The following is a 17,722-nucleotide window of genomic DNA, read 5'->3' on the forward strand; positions in this document are numbered from 1 at the left end:
TCCTCCTCTGTAAAATGGAGATAATAATAGTTCCTAGTTCATTGGTTTGTTGTGAGGATCCAATGACTTAATATGTGAAGTGCCTGGAATATAAATGCTACATAAATATTTGTTAAAAAGTAAGAAAAGAAATGGTGACCAACTCCCCTCCCCAACTGAATAAAAAAATGTGCACTTTCCTGGAGAGAGAATTTGGCTTTTGTGAATTTCCTTCTCTCCAGGCTTAGACATGGCACTACCCTGGTTTCTGAGCCCCACAGGCTGCATTTTTATTGGCTGGAGTTCTGCCGGCTCTCAGCCCCGCAGGAAGAGACTCGGGCTGTGCTCCAAGGGAGGAGAAGCATGGGGGTTGGAAGCAGCTGCTCGCCTCCTTCCTTTGCACCTGGCCTGGCTGGTACCTGCCTGAGATTCCACCACTCATGTCCTTCATCTGTATAAGTTCTCTACCACCCCCCACCCCCACCGGCCAAGGGCAAGGGATCCCCTTCTCCAACAGAAGTTAAACAATGCCTTGGAAGGAACTGTGGTTGGATTCCGAGTCTGGCTAAAGCCATGGGCCCTGTGAGATGGTGGGCAGGTTATCTCCCCTTTGGGAGCCCTACTGTTCTCCCCTGTAAAATAGGAACAAAAAGAGTTGGATTAAGTCAGTGTTTTCCAAAATATACAATGTACACTAATGGTAGGACGCCAGGTATTATTAGGGTCTCAAGACTGTTAAATAACATTGCATCAGATTGTGATACAGGTATTTCCTTCTGATTTTCTTCCTGTTCCTCCAGTTACTGAGGAGAAAGTCTCATTTAACAGCTCCTATGTCTTTTTTTTTTTTTTTTTTAGATGTATTTATTTATTTGAGGGTGGGAGTAGGGGCAGAGAGAAAGGGAGAGAGAGTCCCAAGCAGACTCCGTGGTGAGCCAGGAGCCCAATGCAGGGCTGAATCTCACAACCCCGAGATCAGGACCCTGAGCTCTCCACCTGAGCTGAAAACAAGGGGCACTCAACCCAAGTGCCCCAGCTTCTATGTCTTTAACACCTCGCTTGTTAAGGGAGAGAGAGCAGGGTCAGAGCCTTCAGCAAGTGACAGGATTTAACTAGAATCTAAGAATCTTGTTTTGGGGGTGCCTGGGTGGCTCAGTGGGTTAAAGCCTCTGCCTTTGGCTCCGGTCATGATCCCAGGGTCCTGGGATCAAGCCCCATGTTGGGCTCTCTACTCCGCAGAGAGCCTGCTTCCTCCTCTCTCTCCCTGCCTGCCTCCCTGACTACTTGTGATCTTTGTCAAATAAATAAATAAAATCTTAAAAAAAAAGAAAAGAAAAGAATCTTGTTTTGCTGTTCTTGCATTCGATTATTTTTGTCTATTTATTTATTTATTTATTTTAGAGAGAGCGAGCGAGCAGGGGGAGGGACAGACAGGGAGGAAGAGCATTTCCAGTAGGCTCCATGCTCCATGTACAGCCCAATATGAGGCTCGATCTCAGGACCCCGAGATCATGATCCGAGCCAAAATCAAGAGTCAATCAACCGACTGAGCCACCCAGGCGCCTCCTTGCATTCAATTTTAGGGTCACTTCCTCTTTATGGAAAACGATGGCTTTCTATTTTAAGCCAGTGATGTTTTTTCCATTTTAACTAAATTTCCTTATGTTTTTAAAAATGAGCTGATTGAAAGAAAAACTACAGAACTCCTAGTACAAATGGGTAAACAGATTTGGGCCAGTGGATCTGGGAATGACAGTGGGTGATTCGAGAGTTGCAGCCCTCAGCTTGGGCTCCTCTTGGGGAAAGGCAGGGAGACCAATGCTGGGCACATCAGCCCAGTAGTGGCCCAGTGGTAGTGGCAGACCTGCTGGGTGATCCAGCTCCGTCCACCGAGTGTGGGAATGTGTCTCTTTGCCCCTGGATGGAGCATGGCCCCATGTGGGTGCTTCCCTTATATCATGTTACTGCACCCCCAGACGTCCCCACCAGGGTCCTGTTTTCACACCTGGAGACAGATGAGGGAACCAGAGTTCAGAGAGTGACATCACTGGCCTAGGGAGTAAGTAGGGACAGTGAGATTAGGAAGCCGCCAGTCTAGCTCAAAATCTGGATGGTCTTTGTCTATAGCTTTGTGCCACCTCCTTGGCCTATACTGGCTGTGGGACACTGGGTAAGTCATTTAGCTGTTCTGAGACCCAGAATCTTCATCTATAAATTGGAATTGACCTAGTAGAGCCTCCAGACAGGATCAGGGGATCCTCTCAACCCTTCCCCCGCTCCCACCCCCACCCCCACCCCCACCCCCACCCCCTCCCCTGCAACACAGATGCTTTGAGAGCTGAGGCTGGAAAGGTAAGAGGACATTTCCTGAGCATCCCCCATATGGCAGGTCTGGGCTGTTTCTTTCAGCTGCTTCCTCATGCAACCCTGTCCGCAACCCTGTGAGCTAAGGGCGAATTTCATGCTCTTTTCACCCATCAGAAAATCAGGTGTCAGAGAGGAGGAGAAACCTGCCCAGGATCACACAGCAAGCCCAAGGGGTTTGCACCCAGGCATGTGTAGTTCCAAAGCCCATGTCATTGGCTGTTCCAGAATCCTCCACTAGACTGATAGGAAGTTCCTGGGGAAGTCCCATGCCCTCCTCAAGGGCGAGGGATCCTCTCCCTGACCTGTAGCGGGAGGAGCCAGAGACAGCAGGAGGAAAGCTGGTTCCAGTTCTGAAGTTGCCGCTGACAGTTGGGTGACCTTGGGCAGCCACCAGTCCTCTGGGCTCAGCCACATAATTACAGCTTTGTGTGTTGGAGGTGGGGCTCTGCCAACTTCCAGGGATCCTGATTCTCTCTCTTGCCTTCCTGCTGGGAGGAGGGGGAAACCCTAGATCCTCCTGCTCCCAACACTGGAGATGTTGCTGAGTCATCGGATCCCTGCCTGCCCGCCTCTTGCTGGTCCTGAAGCCATTGGGGGCCCAGGAAAAAAAGGGAAGGAAAAGGATTACGTGTATTTGATTCTGGCCACTACCCAGCCCTCCTGTTTCTGGGAAAAGCTTGAGGAGTAGGAGTGAGTACTGAAGTGTCCAGCCAGCAGCCAGTTGCATCAGAAAAACTTACGCAAGGTGCCCTCCTGGGTCAGGCACAGAGCCCTGGGCCATAGCCCCTACCCCCACTCTGGTCCCCTGGGCACCAGAATGAGGACTGCTAGGCCTCATGGAGGACACTGAGCCAGGCCCGGGCCTCAGGGAATGACCCAGGAAGGGCGGTGGAAAGGAGGAGAGGGTTGCGGCAGGTGCCGCTCATCCATGTGGACGATGGAACTCTAGGCAGAAAGGAGTCCAGAGCTAATCTGCCCACTCTGTCCATCCCTGGAGAAAGACAAGACTAGGCAGGTGCCCTGGACACTGACTGAGCCCTGATCCTTGACTCTGGGCATAAACTAAGCCCTATTCGAGACTTTGGACTCTTACCGAACCCTGAGGAAAACTTGGACAGAGCCTGAGCCCCCATCGCTGCTCACAGCCACAGCTAAATCCTGACCCTGGCCCAAACCAAGCACTGACTTGGTCACCATCTAGATACCCACCTTTTCCTGTCCTGACTGATGTGGGAAACAAAGGCAGAAGAAAAATTATTAAATTTCCCTACTACCTACAGCCCATTGACAAGTTCGAAACAGGCAGAGTGACATTCCTCTAGGGACTCAACTGCCTTGATGTTAATTAATACTTTGCTGAGGGCAAAGGCAATCTTACCTCGGATACCGCATCACCCCTCCCCCACCCCAGCCCCAAGGATCCTGTAAGTCTACTTTTTTTTTTTTTTTTTTAAGTCTACTTTAAGGGGCGCCTGGGTGGCTCAGTGGGTTAAGCCGCTGCCTTCCGCTCAGGTCATGATCCCAGGGTCCTGGGATCGAGTCCCACATCAGGCTCTCTGCTCAGCAGGGAGCCTGCTTCCTCCTCTCTCTCTGCCTGCCTCTCTGCCTACTTGTGATCTCTCTCTGTCAAATAAATAAATAAATAAATCTTAAAAAAAAAAAAAAGTCTACTTTAACATATAAAAATTCCTTTGGAAACTTCCTTTATCTCTAACCACCCCTGCAAGATACATGTTAGTAATCATCCCCCAAGCATATGGCCCACTGATAAACATCTGAAGGGTCTCATGACTGAAGTTTTATTAGAGGGTAATAAATGACCTTTTGCCAACAATAACTAGCTTCCTCCAGGTCCTGGAAACCTTGCTTCCAAAATTCCTTAGAGACTTAGGCTATCCCTAACCCCCTCCCAACTTGAAAATATAAAATGGGCCACTCCTCATGACCCAGTGCAGCTCTTTCTGCTTTAACAAAATCACCTTTTGCACCAAAGACGTCTCAAGAATTCTTTCTTGGCTGTCGGCTTCGAACCCTAATGTCTTTTCTATAGCACTGGCCCTTGACCTAAATTCCAATTCCAGCTCGTGATTAAGGTATAGTCCTGCAGGCAGACCTAGCTCTACTCTTTTACTCCTGACTCCAGCCCCCCAATAAACTCCAGCTGGAACCCTAGGTCTGGTCCATCAAGAACAGAGAGCTGTGCTCAAGAACAGACATCAAGAGCTTGGCACTTGCTGGCCTTCCTTCTGGCAGTCTTACCCCTTCCAGGCAGAAGATGGCCGAAGGGCTGGATTGAACCAGAAACCCCATGGAGCAGTCCTCTGAGTAGCCCAAGACTGCGTGACTCAGCAGGGTGGGGGCAGGACACAGAGTCAGGCAGGGCCACTGGGGATGGCCTAGAGCAGGGGCTGTGTCACTGGAGAGAGGGAGAGGATGGTTTCTCTGAGGTTAGACGTATAAGTGGGGTGTGGGGAGACCCTGGGTCTGGAAATGGATGGTGCATGTGGCCGGCCAGGACCACTGAAGCAAAGCAGCCCAGCCCGAGTCCTAGCCACCACCATCTACCCATTTGTTGCCCACTTTTCTGTCCCTCATCCATATCATTCTCTCAGAGCATCCTTTTTCCTTTCATAGCAGACATTATAATTTGGAATTACATATCCATTTAATTATATGTAATCAGGGGCGCCTGGGTGGCTCAGTGGGTTAAGCCGCTGCCTTCGGCTCAGGTCATATCTCAGGGTCCTGGGATCGAGTCCCGTATCGGGCTCTCTGCTGGGCAGGGAGCCTGCTTCCCTCTCTCTCTCTCTCTCTCTGCCTGCCTCTCCATCTATTTGTGATTTCTCTCTGTCAAATAAATAAATAAAATCTTTTAAAAAATAATTATATGTAATCAAATATTAATAAATTAATAAAACAACAAATTAATATAATTAATAAGTATATTAATTATATATAGTACATATCTATGTCTGTCTCTCCCATGAAACTTTTTGCTCCTTTAGGGCAGACATGGTTGGTTTGGCTCACGGGTGTATGGTAAGTGCTCAGTGAGTAGCAGCTGAATGGATTAAATCTCACCACTGGTGTGTTCCTCCGTTCCCATCCATCTACTGTTCACTCATAACTCATTCCCCGCCTTCAAATTTCTCCTACTATCTCTCTATTTTCCCATCTACCCTCCAATCATCGTCCATCATCCATCTATCCATCACCTATATATCTTTCTAGCGTCAATGAAATAATTCATATATTCATTCATTCAAAAAAATATGTGATGCATACCCACCTCTATGTTAGGCACTGTTCTAAAGCGTGGGGATATTGAAGTGAAGATAATAGACAAAAATGGTGCTTCTATCCCAGTAGGAAGAAAACAGGCAATAAATAATTAACATAAAAATACCTAAATAGTAGGGCATGTTAAAAAGTGCCAGGAGGGGCGCCTGGGTGGCTCAGTGGGTTAAGCCTCAGGTCATGATCTCAGGGTCCTGGGATCAAGCCCTGCATGAGGCTCTCTGCTCAGCAGTGAGCCTGCTTCCCCCACTCTCTCTCTGCCTGCCTCTCTGCCTACCTGTGATCTCTCTCTGTGTTAAATAAATAAATAAAATCTTTGAAAAAAAAGTTACAGGAGAGTTGGCAAAGAAGATCCAGGGGGTAGGGTAGAGGCAGACAGGGCCCTTAGTGAGTAAGGTGGTCCAGTGGACGCCATGAGAATGCCTGGAGGCAAGTTACTCAGGCCAGGGAATGGCTTATGCAAAAGCTCCAAGGGGAAGCTTGGCTGGTGTGCTGGGGCAAAGGGGGTCGGTGTGGCTGGAGAGGAACAGGTGAGGGGAGGTGGTGGTGGATGAGGTCTGAGAGTTCTTAGGGACTCAGAGCATCTGGAGCTTCGAAGACCTTTGAAAAGACTCCGGGGAGAAAGGAGCAGCTCTTGCCAGAATTCTGTTAGGAAGCTCCGGAGGCTCAGAGCAGAGGTTAAACTGTGTCAAAAGCTGCTGATCAGTTGATAGATGAAGACCGAGAATTGAGTGTTGAATTTTGAGACACGAAGCCCTTGACAATTACAGTTTCAGTGGGTGTGGGATGGGGTGAACTGGTAGACATAGGACTAGACTCTTTGTTTGTTTGTTTGTTTGTTTTAAAGATTTTGTTAATTTGACAGAGAAAGAAGGCAGAGAGGCAGGCAGAGAGAAAGGGGGAAGTAGGCTCCCCACTGAGCAGAGAGCCTGATGTAGGGCTTGATCCCAGGACCCTGAGATCATGACCTGAGCCCAAGGCAGAGGCTTAACCCACTGAGCCACCCAGGTGCCCCGGGACTGGACTAGTTTTAAGAGAGAAGAGGAATTACAATGAGTATAGGCACTTTTTCAAAGTCTTTTACTGCAAAAAGGGAGCAAAAACCAAAGCCACAGGTGGTAACTGTGGGGAGAGCTGCAAGGTCAAGTGAAAGCTGTTGTCTTTTAAGAATCCATCAACCTACCACCCAACCATGACTCGATTCAGCTGCCCTCTGCCATCTATCTACCCGTCCATCCACCATTCCCCATGTATCTACCCAAATACCCATTTCTTGTTTGTAAGTTAAGAATGTCCTGAATTCCTACGATGTATCAACTGCCATACCGGCACTGGGAGTGGGGGCTTGCTGGGCAAGAAATGGAGAACCCAGAATCTGGCACATGGGAGGCACTTAGTTTAGGTGGATCGGATGAATTAAGAAGCAAGGAGCAGGGGGCGCCTGGGTGGCTCAGTTGGTTAAGCAACCGCCTTTGGCTTAGGTCATGATCCCAGAGTCTCGGGATCGAGTGCCGGGATCGAGTCCCGGGATCGAGTCCCAGGATCGAGTCCCACATCGGGCTCCCAGCTTCTCCCCTCTCATCCTCTCTCTCTCTCTCACTCTCTTTCTCAAATAAATAAATAAATTAATTAAAAAAAAAAGAAAGAAGAAGAAGAAGCAAGGAGCAGTGGTGCCTACCCTCCGGGTGCTTGGTCTAGTAGGTGGACACGGAATGCCAGAGCTGGGGGCCATTATCTGGGTGTCATATGATGCAAATCAGAGAGGGAAAGCATTTTGCCTGAGGTCACACTGTGGGCCAGTGACGGAACCAGGATTCACACCCTGGCCTCTTGTTTTTTTTTTTTTTTTTTCCTTCCAAGATGTTTTGTCCAAAGTGACAGAAGTCAGCTGGGGGCAAGGAGCATGCAGGAATGTGGCACTTTTGAGAGGATAGATTTTTAAATATTTGTATTTATTCATATTTTTGGCTCAAAATTCAAAAGGCACAGTGGGTAATACTTGAAGTCTCCCTCCCATTCCTGTTTCCAGCCCCCTAATTCCTCTTTCTGGGGTCAACCAATGTTCTTGTATCTCCTTAAAGACATAGTGATGACTATCGTCTCTTTTATACACAGATGGGAGCATATACTAGTTTTTATACATGGGCAACTCTGAGCTAATTTCCTAGAAACAGAATAACTAAGTCAAAAATTTGAGCATTTTTTTTTTTTTTAAAGCAGTTTCCACGCTCAACATGGAGCCCAACAACGGGCTTGAACTCACAACGCTGAAATCAAGACCTGAGCTGAGATCAAGAGTCGGATGTTTAACTGACTGAGCCACCCAGGTGCCTCTGGTTGCTTGCACTTTTTATGGAAATTTCTGGATGATCATCCATGGAGATTGTGTCAATCTACCTCCGGCTAGCAGAGGGTATGACTGCTTGCTTCCCCACAACTTCAACAGCACAGTGCCTTCTCAAAGTCTTTTTTTTGTTTGTTTAAGATTTTATTTATTTGACAGAGAGAGATCGCAAGTGGGCAGAGAGGCAAGCAAAGAGAGAGAGAGGAGGAAGCAGGCTCCCTGCGGAGCAGAGAGCCCGATGTGGGATTCGATCCCAGGACCCTGAGATCATGACCTGAGCTGAAGGCAGAGGCTTAACCCACTGAGCCACGCATGCACCCTCCCTTATCAAAGTTTTTGATTTGTACCAACGTGAAGTGTTTTCATGAAGCTTCCCTATGTTTCTCTAGTTCTGGCAAATGAATCTTTTCACATTTTACAGTCACAAAGCCAGATGGGGAAGAGGAACTAATCAAGGTCATCACCTCCCAGCTGCCTTGGTGAGTGATGAGCGTCCCATCTGGGGAGGTGACCCAGCAGAGGTAAGAGGAGGCCAGGTGCTGGCCTGGCAGGGACTATGCTTCTGAGATAGGTTTCAGCTCCCTCTGCTTCCTCCATTCTCACCTCCCCTCCCCCTCCCAGGCGTGCACATGGGCTGGGCTGTCAGTTCTCTCTCATCTCCTTCCATGTCTGCACCCCCACAGGCCACTCCAGAGTTCTGGCCCCTCCCTTGGGAACCCCTTTTCCTCTTCCTGTTGTTTGACCTTTCCTTGGCCCAGAGTTTCTGGAATGCTGGGCTCAGGTGACAAACAGCCCTCCTACTGGGCCCCACAAGACAGGGAAGAATATCAGAATCTTAGGCTCTCTGCTACTGACACTTGGTGACGGTCAAGACCACACCCCCTTATCGTGGGCCAGCAGACAGAGTGTGGGTCATGTGTCCGGGTGTGCCTATGTGTGGACATTGCTGGGTATTGCACAGATGTGTGTGTCTCTCTGGCCCCCTGCAATGAAGGAGAAAAGGCCTGGGTCTAGAGCCAGATCAGACCTAGGTTTGAATCCTTATTTAGGCGCTAGCTAGCAGTGTGACCTTGGGCCAGTTACTTGCCCTCTAGAAGCATCAGCTCCAGGTCTGAAAATCTAGAATGACAACCAAGGAGCTGGCTCCTGCCAGCCTTGCCTGCCTCCTTCCAACCCTCCCTCTCCCCCTCCCCCGTTCAGTCTGCTCCAACCATGCTCCTTTCCTTTTCTAGTCCTTGTACAAACCAAATTCATCCTGCCTCGGGGCCTTTGTCCTTGCTATTCCATCTGCCCAGTTTCCTCCTCCTCCTCCTCCTTCAGGTCGCAGGTCAAATGTCACCTCCTCGGAGAGGCTCTCCTGAAGCGTCATGCCCACCCCGGTCCCGGTGGTCTGTCTCTACTCCAGAGCCCTGTCTTAATGTATCCACAGCACCCGCCAAGGTTTGAAATGATCTCACTTATGTATTGAATTATTTATCATCTGCATTCCTAACCCCACCAGAAATGACAAACCTGGAGGGCAGTGAAGCCTCCTCCTTCTGTCGAGCACAGAGCCGGGCCCCTACTGGGTGTTCAATGAATTGTCAAAAGAATGAATGTAAAGTGCTCAGCACAATGCCTGACATATAATAAAAGCTCAGAATTGCCGGGTGTGTTTATTATGTAAGTGCGAATGGTTGTCATTATTTATGGGGAATGCACAGCTTTGCTCAAAAATTCTTACAGCAAGTATTTATTTGATCCTGTGTGATGAAGAGTTACGAGAAAAACAGAAATAGGAGACCCAGGACCTGCTGTTGAGGAAGAGACGGGATTGCTGGGAAGACTAAGACTTTGGGAAAATAATAAGACTATTGAGATCACAACGCATTGCATTACTCTAACAAGACCGGAAGTGGCTATCAGCACTCCATTTTTGTCCATGAGAAGCCAGGGCTCGGAGAGGCTGATATGCCTAAGGTCACCCACCTGGTCTGAAGCATGAGGTTTAAGAAAGTGCCTATGCCCACAGTGGGGACTCAGTGGCCAAGGGCCTCATGCACCTGTTGGACTTCCCAGAGGTTCTTCTGGTGCTCGCAAGGTAGGACACAAGCCTGGGCACACAACACCCCCCATGACTGGGCACCCAGGTAGAGGCCCAGGGCTGCTCGTGTTCCTCACAATTCAGGGCTCCTGGTGGAGAGGTCTGTGTCAAGGGCCGGAGGGGTCTGTCTGCTAGGAGGCCTATACCCCTGAGCTCCAGGGTCTGCGCTGAGGGGGCGGCCTTGGTCCTGTGGTTGGAAGGGAAAAGATGGGGTCAGGTGGAGGCCTGGGAGGGGAGGAACGAGGCTTGTGCTTATGGGACACACATACACACCAAGCTACACAGGCACTTGTGGACACCTGCATACACACCACACCTCTTGCACACTCTTCTCCCCACAGACACACAGATGACTGCTCGCACTGGCAGGGCGCTCCCAGTTCCTCCGTCTGACTGGAGCCATTTGAGTTCTCTGGGCTTGGCAACAGCAGGCTCAGTCTGTCCCACCCACCCAGCACCCACAGTGCCCAGCCCAGGGCAGGCACTCAAGATCCATGGAAAAGCGTGGCACCTGGGTGGCTCAGTCGGATGGGCATCTGTCTTTGGCTCTAGTCATGATCCCGGGATCCTGGGATCAAGCCCCACATTGGGCTCCTTGCTTGGTGGGGACCGCTTCTCCCTCTCCCTCCCGCTGCTGCTCCTCCTGCTTGTGCTCTCTCCCTCTCTGTCTGTCAAATAAATAAATAAAATTTAAAAATTAAAAAAAAAATCTGGGGAGAAGATAAATCCCTTCCCTTCTCTTTCCATCTTGTATTTATTAACCCCTCCTGATCTCTGTGGTCCCCCCTGCTCAGGGCCACGAGGATCAGGCAATGGTGAGGCCCTGACCCCTCCCTCTGGACTCCCCCTCCCTCACACAGCAAGCATCTGCTGAATGTGCATCAAATACCACAGCGTGACAGCTCTCCCCATGCCAACCCCGGCCAGGGAGCCAAGCTGGGCACACACCCGGCGGACATCCTGTTTCCCTCCCTCTCCCTGCCTTGACCGCACGTCCGGGGCCAGATGCTTATGAAATCCCATGGGTTCTTCCATCACCAGGCTCCTGGTGGCCCGGTGCCCAGGACTTGGCTTTGAGTCATGCACTTTGGGGCTTGGCAAGGCCAGGACAGGAAGTTCACAGCCCTTAGTGATGCCAGCCCGGGCTGAGACTTGGAGTGGGGCCGGAGTCACGGGTCCCACCACCACTCAGGCCAAGGGAACACACTTGTGAACAGACATGTGGGGATATGGCCTGTAAGAGGATGTGATGTGCCCAAGGTCATAGGGAGTGTCCATGTGAAAATCCCACCGTGGCACTATTCACTTTTGAACACATCTGCTCCATAGTGGAGACAGGACTACAGGACCAGAGTCTGAATCCTAGCCATTCACTAGCTTTGTGACCTTGAGCAAGCTACTTCATGTCTCTGAGACTTATCTTCACTTACACATAGTAGATGCTCAATAAATGTAGCAGTGGGGAAAAAAAATCAGCAACAGTGTAAGTGCAAACACACACTGGGTGTATCAGCATGTCTACACACATACCATTATAATAATTTACACACCTGTTGTGTGCACACACATGGATACTGGGACACACCCACACATGTTATGTGTGTATCCAAAGGCTTGTATAGGGGTCCGCTGATTCACATATGGACGCGTGTGTCTGTGAGCTCATTTTCACTGATTACTTTTTCCCAACAACATACACCATTCTCAGGGTGGTTTTCCAGAGGATTTTCCAAGCACTTGTCATAGGCAGGATAAAGCAGTGTGTTTATCTGGGTAAATGGGATGCCTGGGTATTTACCCAACACCCGTATTCCTGCCTGTGTCTGTGTGGACCTGCGTGAGGGCTTGTGGGTATGACCTCATCGCTTCTCAGGTTGAAGGCTGATCCGTTGGCAGAATCCGGGGGATGAGTGTGTTTCTGCATCCGTAGATGCCAGAGGTATGGGGCACTCTGGACCTGGACTGTCTGGGCTCAGATGTCACCGGAGAAGCCTTGGGCAAGAGGCTCACCTACTGTGCTCAGGTTCCTTTCCTGTGAGGTGAAGAGGATGGTCACCACGCTACGGAGGTCGGAGGACAAAGAGTTCTCTTCTGTGAGGTACCGAGTACAGAGCGTGGGACAGACAAGCGCTGTCTGTATTTCTGTTCTGAGTGTCTGTGCATCTGTCCTCTCAGCTGTGATATTACCTGGCGATCCAGCCGCAGCCCTGACTACGATATGCTGCCGTCGTCCGATGGTCCATCTGCAGGGCCCGCCTTTCCACCAGACTGTGACGGACGGCAGGACCGCGTCTGAGTCATCCACAGTTATAACCTGTGCGTTTGCAGAAGAGTTGCAGAGGTAATAGAGCTCATAAATACCCTGCTCATCTGAACTTCAGACTCCGCCTCTGGGGTCACGACAGCTAGAACTTATCAGGCACTACCATGTGCCAAGCACTGTCCAGCTCATAGGTCTTCAAACTACCTCAAGAGACAGCCATTCTGGTGTGCCCGTTTTAGAGGGAAAGAAACTGAGACTCGGAAGAGTTAGGGACCGCCTCGGCTCGCAGAGTGACTTGAACCCTGGCAGGCTGCCCCCCTCCTCAGCTTGCTCTCAACTTAGGAGGAAGGGTCAAGGGTCGGGGCGTGGATGTTGCTGGTCATCTGCACCTCCCACTAATGCCTTCCCCACCTCTACCAATATGGCTTCACTTCCTGTCTCGCCTGGGCCAACTCAGCTCCCTGCCCTGCACAGCACCCCCAGAGGCCAGGCTGTGGCCTCAGCTCATGCCTTTTTGATCCAGTTGGGGGTGAGGTGCAGGAGCTCCTCTGAAGCTGGCCTTGAGAAGTCACCTCGTTGGTCCCCTGGGTTTGTAGGTACAGGGAGAGGGGACACAGATCCAACAGGAGGGAGGTGCAGCCTCTGGTTCTCAGGCTCTGGGAAAGAAAGGGGTAAAGCAGAAGGTGATCCTCCCCGCCCCAAGCCCTTCAGCCCCCCGCCCTCTTCCAGAGCCCCCACCTCAGCGAGCAGGGAATGCAGGCTATGGGAAACCTAGCTTCCCTCTGAGGAAGAGGAAATGGCCGGCCGGCTGAGCTGCCAGCACCTCAAAAGAACACCAGAGGGCACCCGCGGCAGCTATGGGCTATTCGGTTCAGTGCCCCCAGTGCCCTTTGGGTCTCCAGGAGCCACCAAGGCCCCAGGCCTTGTGAATTCTCCTGCTGAGGGTGGAGCACCCTGCAACTGTCACCTCGGCTGGGTGATAACGTCATCCAAATCTCCCCTTACTGACAGCCTTATGATTGTCTACTTGTTTCCTCATTTATTATTACAATCCGCGCCACAGGCTGGACCGTCCCAGGGAAGTCAGCTGGGGGTCCTGTAGGGCTCCCCTCACTCCCTCCTTTCCTGGTACGTCCTTGGTCTTTTTCAGATGGGAGGGTGAACCTGATTCCTGTTACTCCACCTTTTTTTTTTTTTTTTTTTAAGATTCTATTTATTTATTTCATAGAGAGAGACAGATCACAAGCAGGCAGAGAGGCAGGCAGAGAGAGAGAGAGAGGGAAGCAGGCTCCCCACTGAGCAGAAAGCTCGATGCAGGGCTCGAACCCAGGACCCTGAGATCATGACCTGAGCTGAAGGCAGAGGCTTAACCCACGGAGCCACCCAGGTGCCCCTCCTGTTACTCCATCTTGACAAGAAAAATTGTATGATCATCTTTTTTTATTTAAAAAATAATTTTAGGGATGCCTGGGTGGCTCAGTTGGTTAAGCAGCTGCCTTCGGCTCAGGTCATGATCCCAGCATCCTGGGATCGAGTCCCACATCGGGCTCCTAGCTCAGCCGGGAGCCTGCTTCTCCCTCTGCCTCTGCCTGCCATTCTGTCTGCCTGTGCTTGCTCTCTCCCCCTCTCTCTCTCTGATAAATAAATAAAATTTAAAAAAAAAATAATAATTTTTTTTTTTTTTTTTAAGCCAGAACATTTACTATGTGACTCATCCCTGAAATCCTTCAGATGGACTGGAGGCTACAACAGAGGCCCCCCTGGGCTGAGGCAGTGTTCCTTCACAGAATCCAGGCCTGAATCTTTGGTAGATAATTTTCAGGTGCCTCATTCACCCGGTCCCCATGGTATTTTGTGTTCTACCCTTGACACCCCAGTTACACCTTCTCTTCCACTTGGCAAGATAGCCACATTAGCCCCAGCTCGACTTCTGAAGGTGGTAGGCCTGAAAGCCACGCAGGCCATCTTATTTTGATGCTTTCCAAATGATGATGTCCCTTCTGTCATCTCACTTCTACACCCAAAGTAATGTTGTAAAGTAATGTTGGGGGCACCTGGGTGGCTCAGTGGGTTGGGAGTCTGCCTTCAGCTCAGGCCATGGTTCCAGAGTCCTGGGATCAATCCCTGAGTCAGGATCCTTGCTCTGTGGGCAGCCTGCTTCTCCCTCTGCCTGCTGCTCCCCTTGCTTGTGTCCTCTCCCTCTCTGTCAAATAAATAAATAAAATCTTAAAAAAAAAAAAAAGTGATGTTAGATTTGCAGAAGAGTTGCAGAGATAATAGAGTTCATGGTTATCACAAAGTACTGGCTTCAAACAGCATAAAGGTATTGCCTCACAGTTCAGGAGGCTGAAGTGTGAAATCAAGAGCGGGCAAGGCCACCCTCCTTCTGAAGTCTTTAGGAAAGAAGACTTTTTGGATGCTTCTAGTTTCCGGTGGTTACCGGTGACCATTACCATCCCCCGGCTTATAGGCACATTGTTCTAGACCCTGCCTCCTTCTTCAGGTGGACATCAGCCCTCTGTGTGTCTGGCATGTCCGAATCTCTCTTTTCTTTTCTTCTTAGGATGAGTTATTGGATTAGGGCCCATCTTAATCCAATGGGAACATCTTTTATTATTTTTATATATTATTTTATATATTATTTTATATATTTTTATTATCTCTGCAAAGACCCTATTTTTAAATAAAGTTACATTCACAAACTCCAGGTGGACGTGAACTTTGGGGAAAGAGTACTGAACCCAGTATACATTCCCCCTAGCAAAGTATGGACAGTGGAACAGCCCCCTTTAACATGCTTCAAGGATTCATGCAACAGTTGGTGTCAGTGCGAATTAACTTTGGTTATTGGATTCTGCTTCTCTGAAAAGAGATTCCCTGTGGGGAATGGGGCTTTGTGGGGGCCTGGGTTTTATTGGGCTTACAGATCAGGGTTGGCTTCCTCCATGGCAGCTGGGAAGGAAAACTAAAGTGAGATATAGATATTCCGGGGATGGAGGCCTACTTCCATTTCTGGAGGCCATCTTGTCAATGTGAAATTCCATCCCTGGTCCTGTCCAGCTGAGGGCACGAACTCAGAGTGTCCAAGTCATAGGTCACACGTGGCCTCTCAGGAGTTGAAGCTATCCCTGGGAATGTTTCCTCCTGCTCAGTGCTCAGTCAAATTTTGAAACAGATCTAATTTTTAAAAAATATCTTATTTATTGGGGCACTTGGGTGGCTCAGTAGGGTAAAGCCTCTGCCTTCGGCTCAGGTCATGATCTCAGGATCCTGGGGTCGAGCCCTACATGGGGATCCCTGCTCCGCAAGGAGCCTGCTCCTCCTCCCCGTGCCCCCTGCCTCTCTGCCTACTTGTGATCCTTGGCTGTCAAATAAATAAATAAAAATCTTTAAAACAATTTTTAAAATTATTTATTTATTTGACAGAGAGATCACAAGTTGGCAGAGAGGCAGGCGGGGTTGGGGGGGATGCAGGTTCCCCTCTGAGCAGAGAGCCCTATGTGGGGCTCTATCCCAGGACCCTGAGATCATAACCTGAGCCAAAGGCAGAGGCTTAACCCACTGAGCCACCCAGCAACCCCCATACTGATGTTTTAAAAACGATACATCTCTGGGGTGCCTGGGTGGCTCAGGCAGTTAAGTGCCTGCCTTTGGCTCAGATCATGATCCCAGAGCCCTTGCATCAAAACCCATGCTAGGCTCACTGCCCAGCAGGAAGTCTGCTTCTCCCTCTCCCACTCCCCCTGCTTGGTTTCCCTCTCTTGCTGTCTCTCTGTCAAATAATTAAATAAAATCTTTGAAAAAATTAAAAATGGATACATCTCATATACAAATTTGGATTCTAACTTCTCTGGAAAAAAAAAAAAATCTGTTCACACTAAGCTCACAATTCCACAGGGCAACAAACATTCCTAAATAGGTTTGTTGGCTCTCAGTGTCATTTCCCCAGCTCTGCACCTTCAAACCAAGGGGCAGTGCAATGCAGTGACCCAGACTGTGGACTCAGGAGCTCCCCTGCTTGTGTTTGAACCTCAGCTCTGCCCCCTTGCTACCTGTGCATCCTTGGGTCAGCTACTTAATATTCCCAAGCCTCCCGGTCCTCACCTATAAAACTAGGATTGATTTATTCAAGCCATTTTTATCAAGCATCTACTCTGTGCCAGGCAGTTTTCTAGGCCCTTGGGGTATGTCAGCAAACAAAGTGAAGGAAGATCCTCCTTTTGGCAGAGATCACACTGGGGCGGGGGTAGACAGGTAACGGAGGCACATATAACAAATAGGTAAGCTGTAGACTGTACTGAGGGGACAAATGCCACAGGCTGTGCGGACGGAGAGAAGCCCGGTGAGGTTGTATTTGCGAGATTGGCTAGCCACTGGGTTGGATTTAGAGGGTGAGGACAGACTGGGGCCAAGATGGCTCCAAGGGTTGGGTTAGAGCCAGCAGGGAGCTGGAGCACCGCCCTCTAAGGGGGAGGGGTGAGGGTGGGGGAAGGGGGCCTCGCAGGGGCTGGTCTGAAGGACGGGTTTAACAGGAGCAGTTTGGGATAGTTGAGCAGGAGCACATCATGGTTGGAAATACAAACCTGCTGTCTGGGAGCCAGGTTTGGGAATAATAGTCCTAACCTCGTAGGCTGTTGTGAGGGTAAATGAATGAATGTGTGTCTGTTAGGCACTGAGAACAGTGTCTGCCCTCCAGTCAGTGCTCATAGGGGTTAGCTGTTTGCGTTGCCCTGGAAACGATCCCAGCTCGTGCCAGCTCCAGATTCCAGAGCTCTGGGCTCCAGGAGCTTACCTCCCCCTCAGGGATGGGGGCAGTGGGTTGTCAGGACGCTGGAGAAATCTCCTTCCCAAAAAGTCAGTACTTTTTTTTTTTTTAATTTATTAAAAAGGATTTTATATATTTTGCCGAGAGAGAGAGAGAGAGAGAGAGAGAGAGAGACACCACAAGCAGGGAGGGCAGCGGGGGAGAGAGAAGCAGACCCTTCACTGAGCAAGGAGCCCGGTGCCCGGCTCAATGGGGGGCTCGATGGGGGGCTCCATGCAGGATCCTGGGATCATGACTCCAGCCGAAGGCAGCCCTTAACCGACTGAGCCACCCAGGTGCACCCCAACAAGTTAGCATTTAAATCCTCCCTTTAAATCGCCCCATTTCTCTGACCACTAGTTAACTCATCTGTAAAATGAAGATGAGGGGTGTTCAGATGGGCGGCTCAGTAGGTTAAGCCTCTGCCTTCGGTTCAGGTCATGATCTCAGGGTTCTGAGATGGAGCCCCGCATCGGGCTCTATGCTCAACAGAGAGCCTGCTTCCCCCTCTCCCCCCACGCCTGCTTCTCTGCCTACTTGTGATCTCTCTGTCAAATAAATAAAATCTTTTTTAAAAAATTCAAA

The 17,722-nt window shown here is 49.9% G+C and overlaps 1 pseudogene; it reads right to left on the reverse strand.

Moving 5' to 3' along the window:
* Positions 1-14,044: 14,044 nt before the first annotated feature.
* On the reverse strand, positions 14,045-14,340 carry LOC132022421 (large ribosomal subunit protein eL37-like; annotated as a pseudogene).
* Positions 14,341-17,722: the final 3,382 nt, after the last annotated feature.

Source organism: Mustela nigripes, chromosome 7 (genome assembly GCF_022355385.1).
Source record: "Mustela nigripes isolate SB6536 chromosome 7, MUSNIG.SB6536, whole genome shotgun sequence".
Lineage (NCBI taxonomy): Eukaryota > Metazoa > Chordata > Mammalia > Carnivora > Mustelidae > Mustela > Mustela nigripes.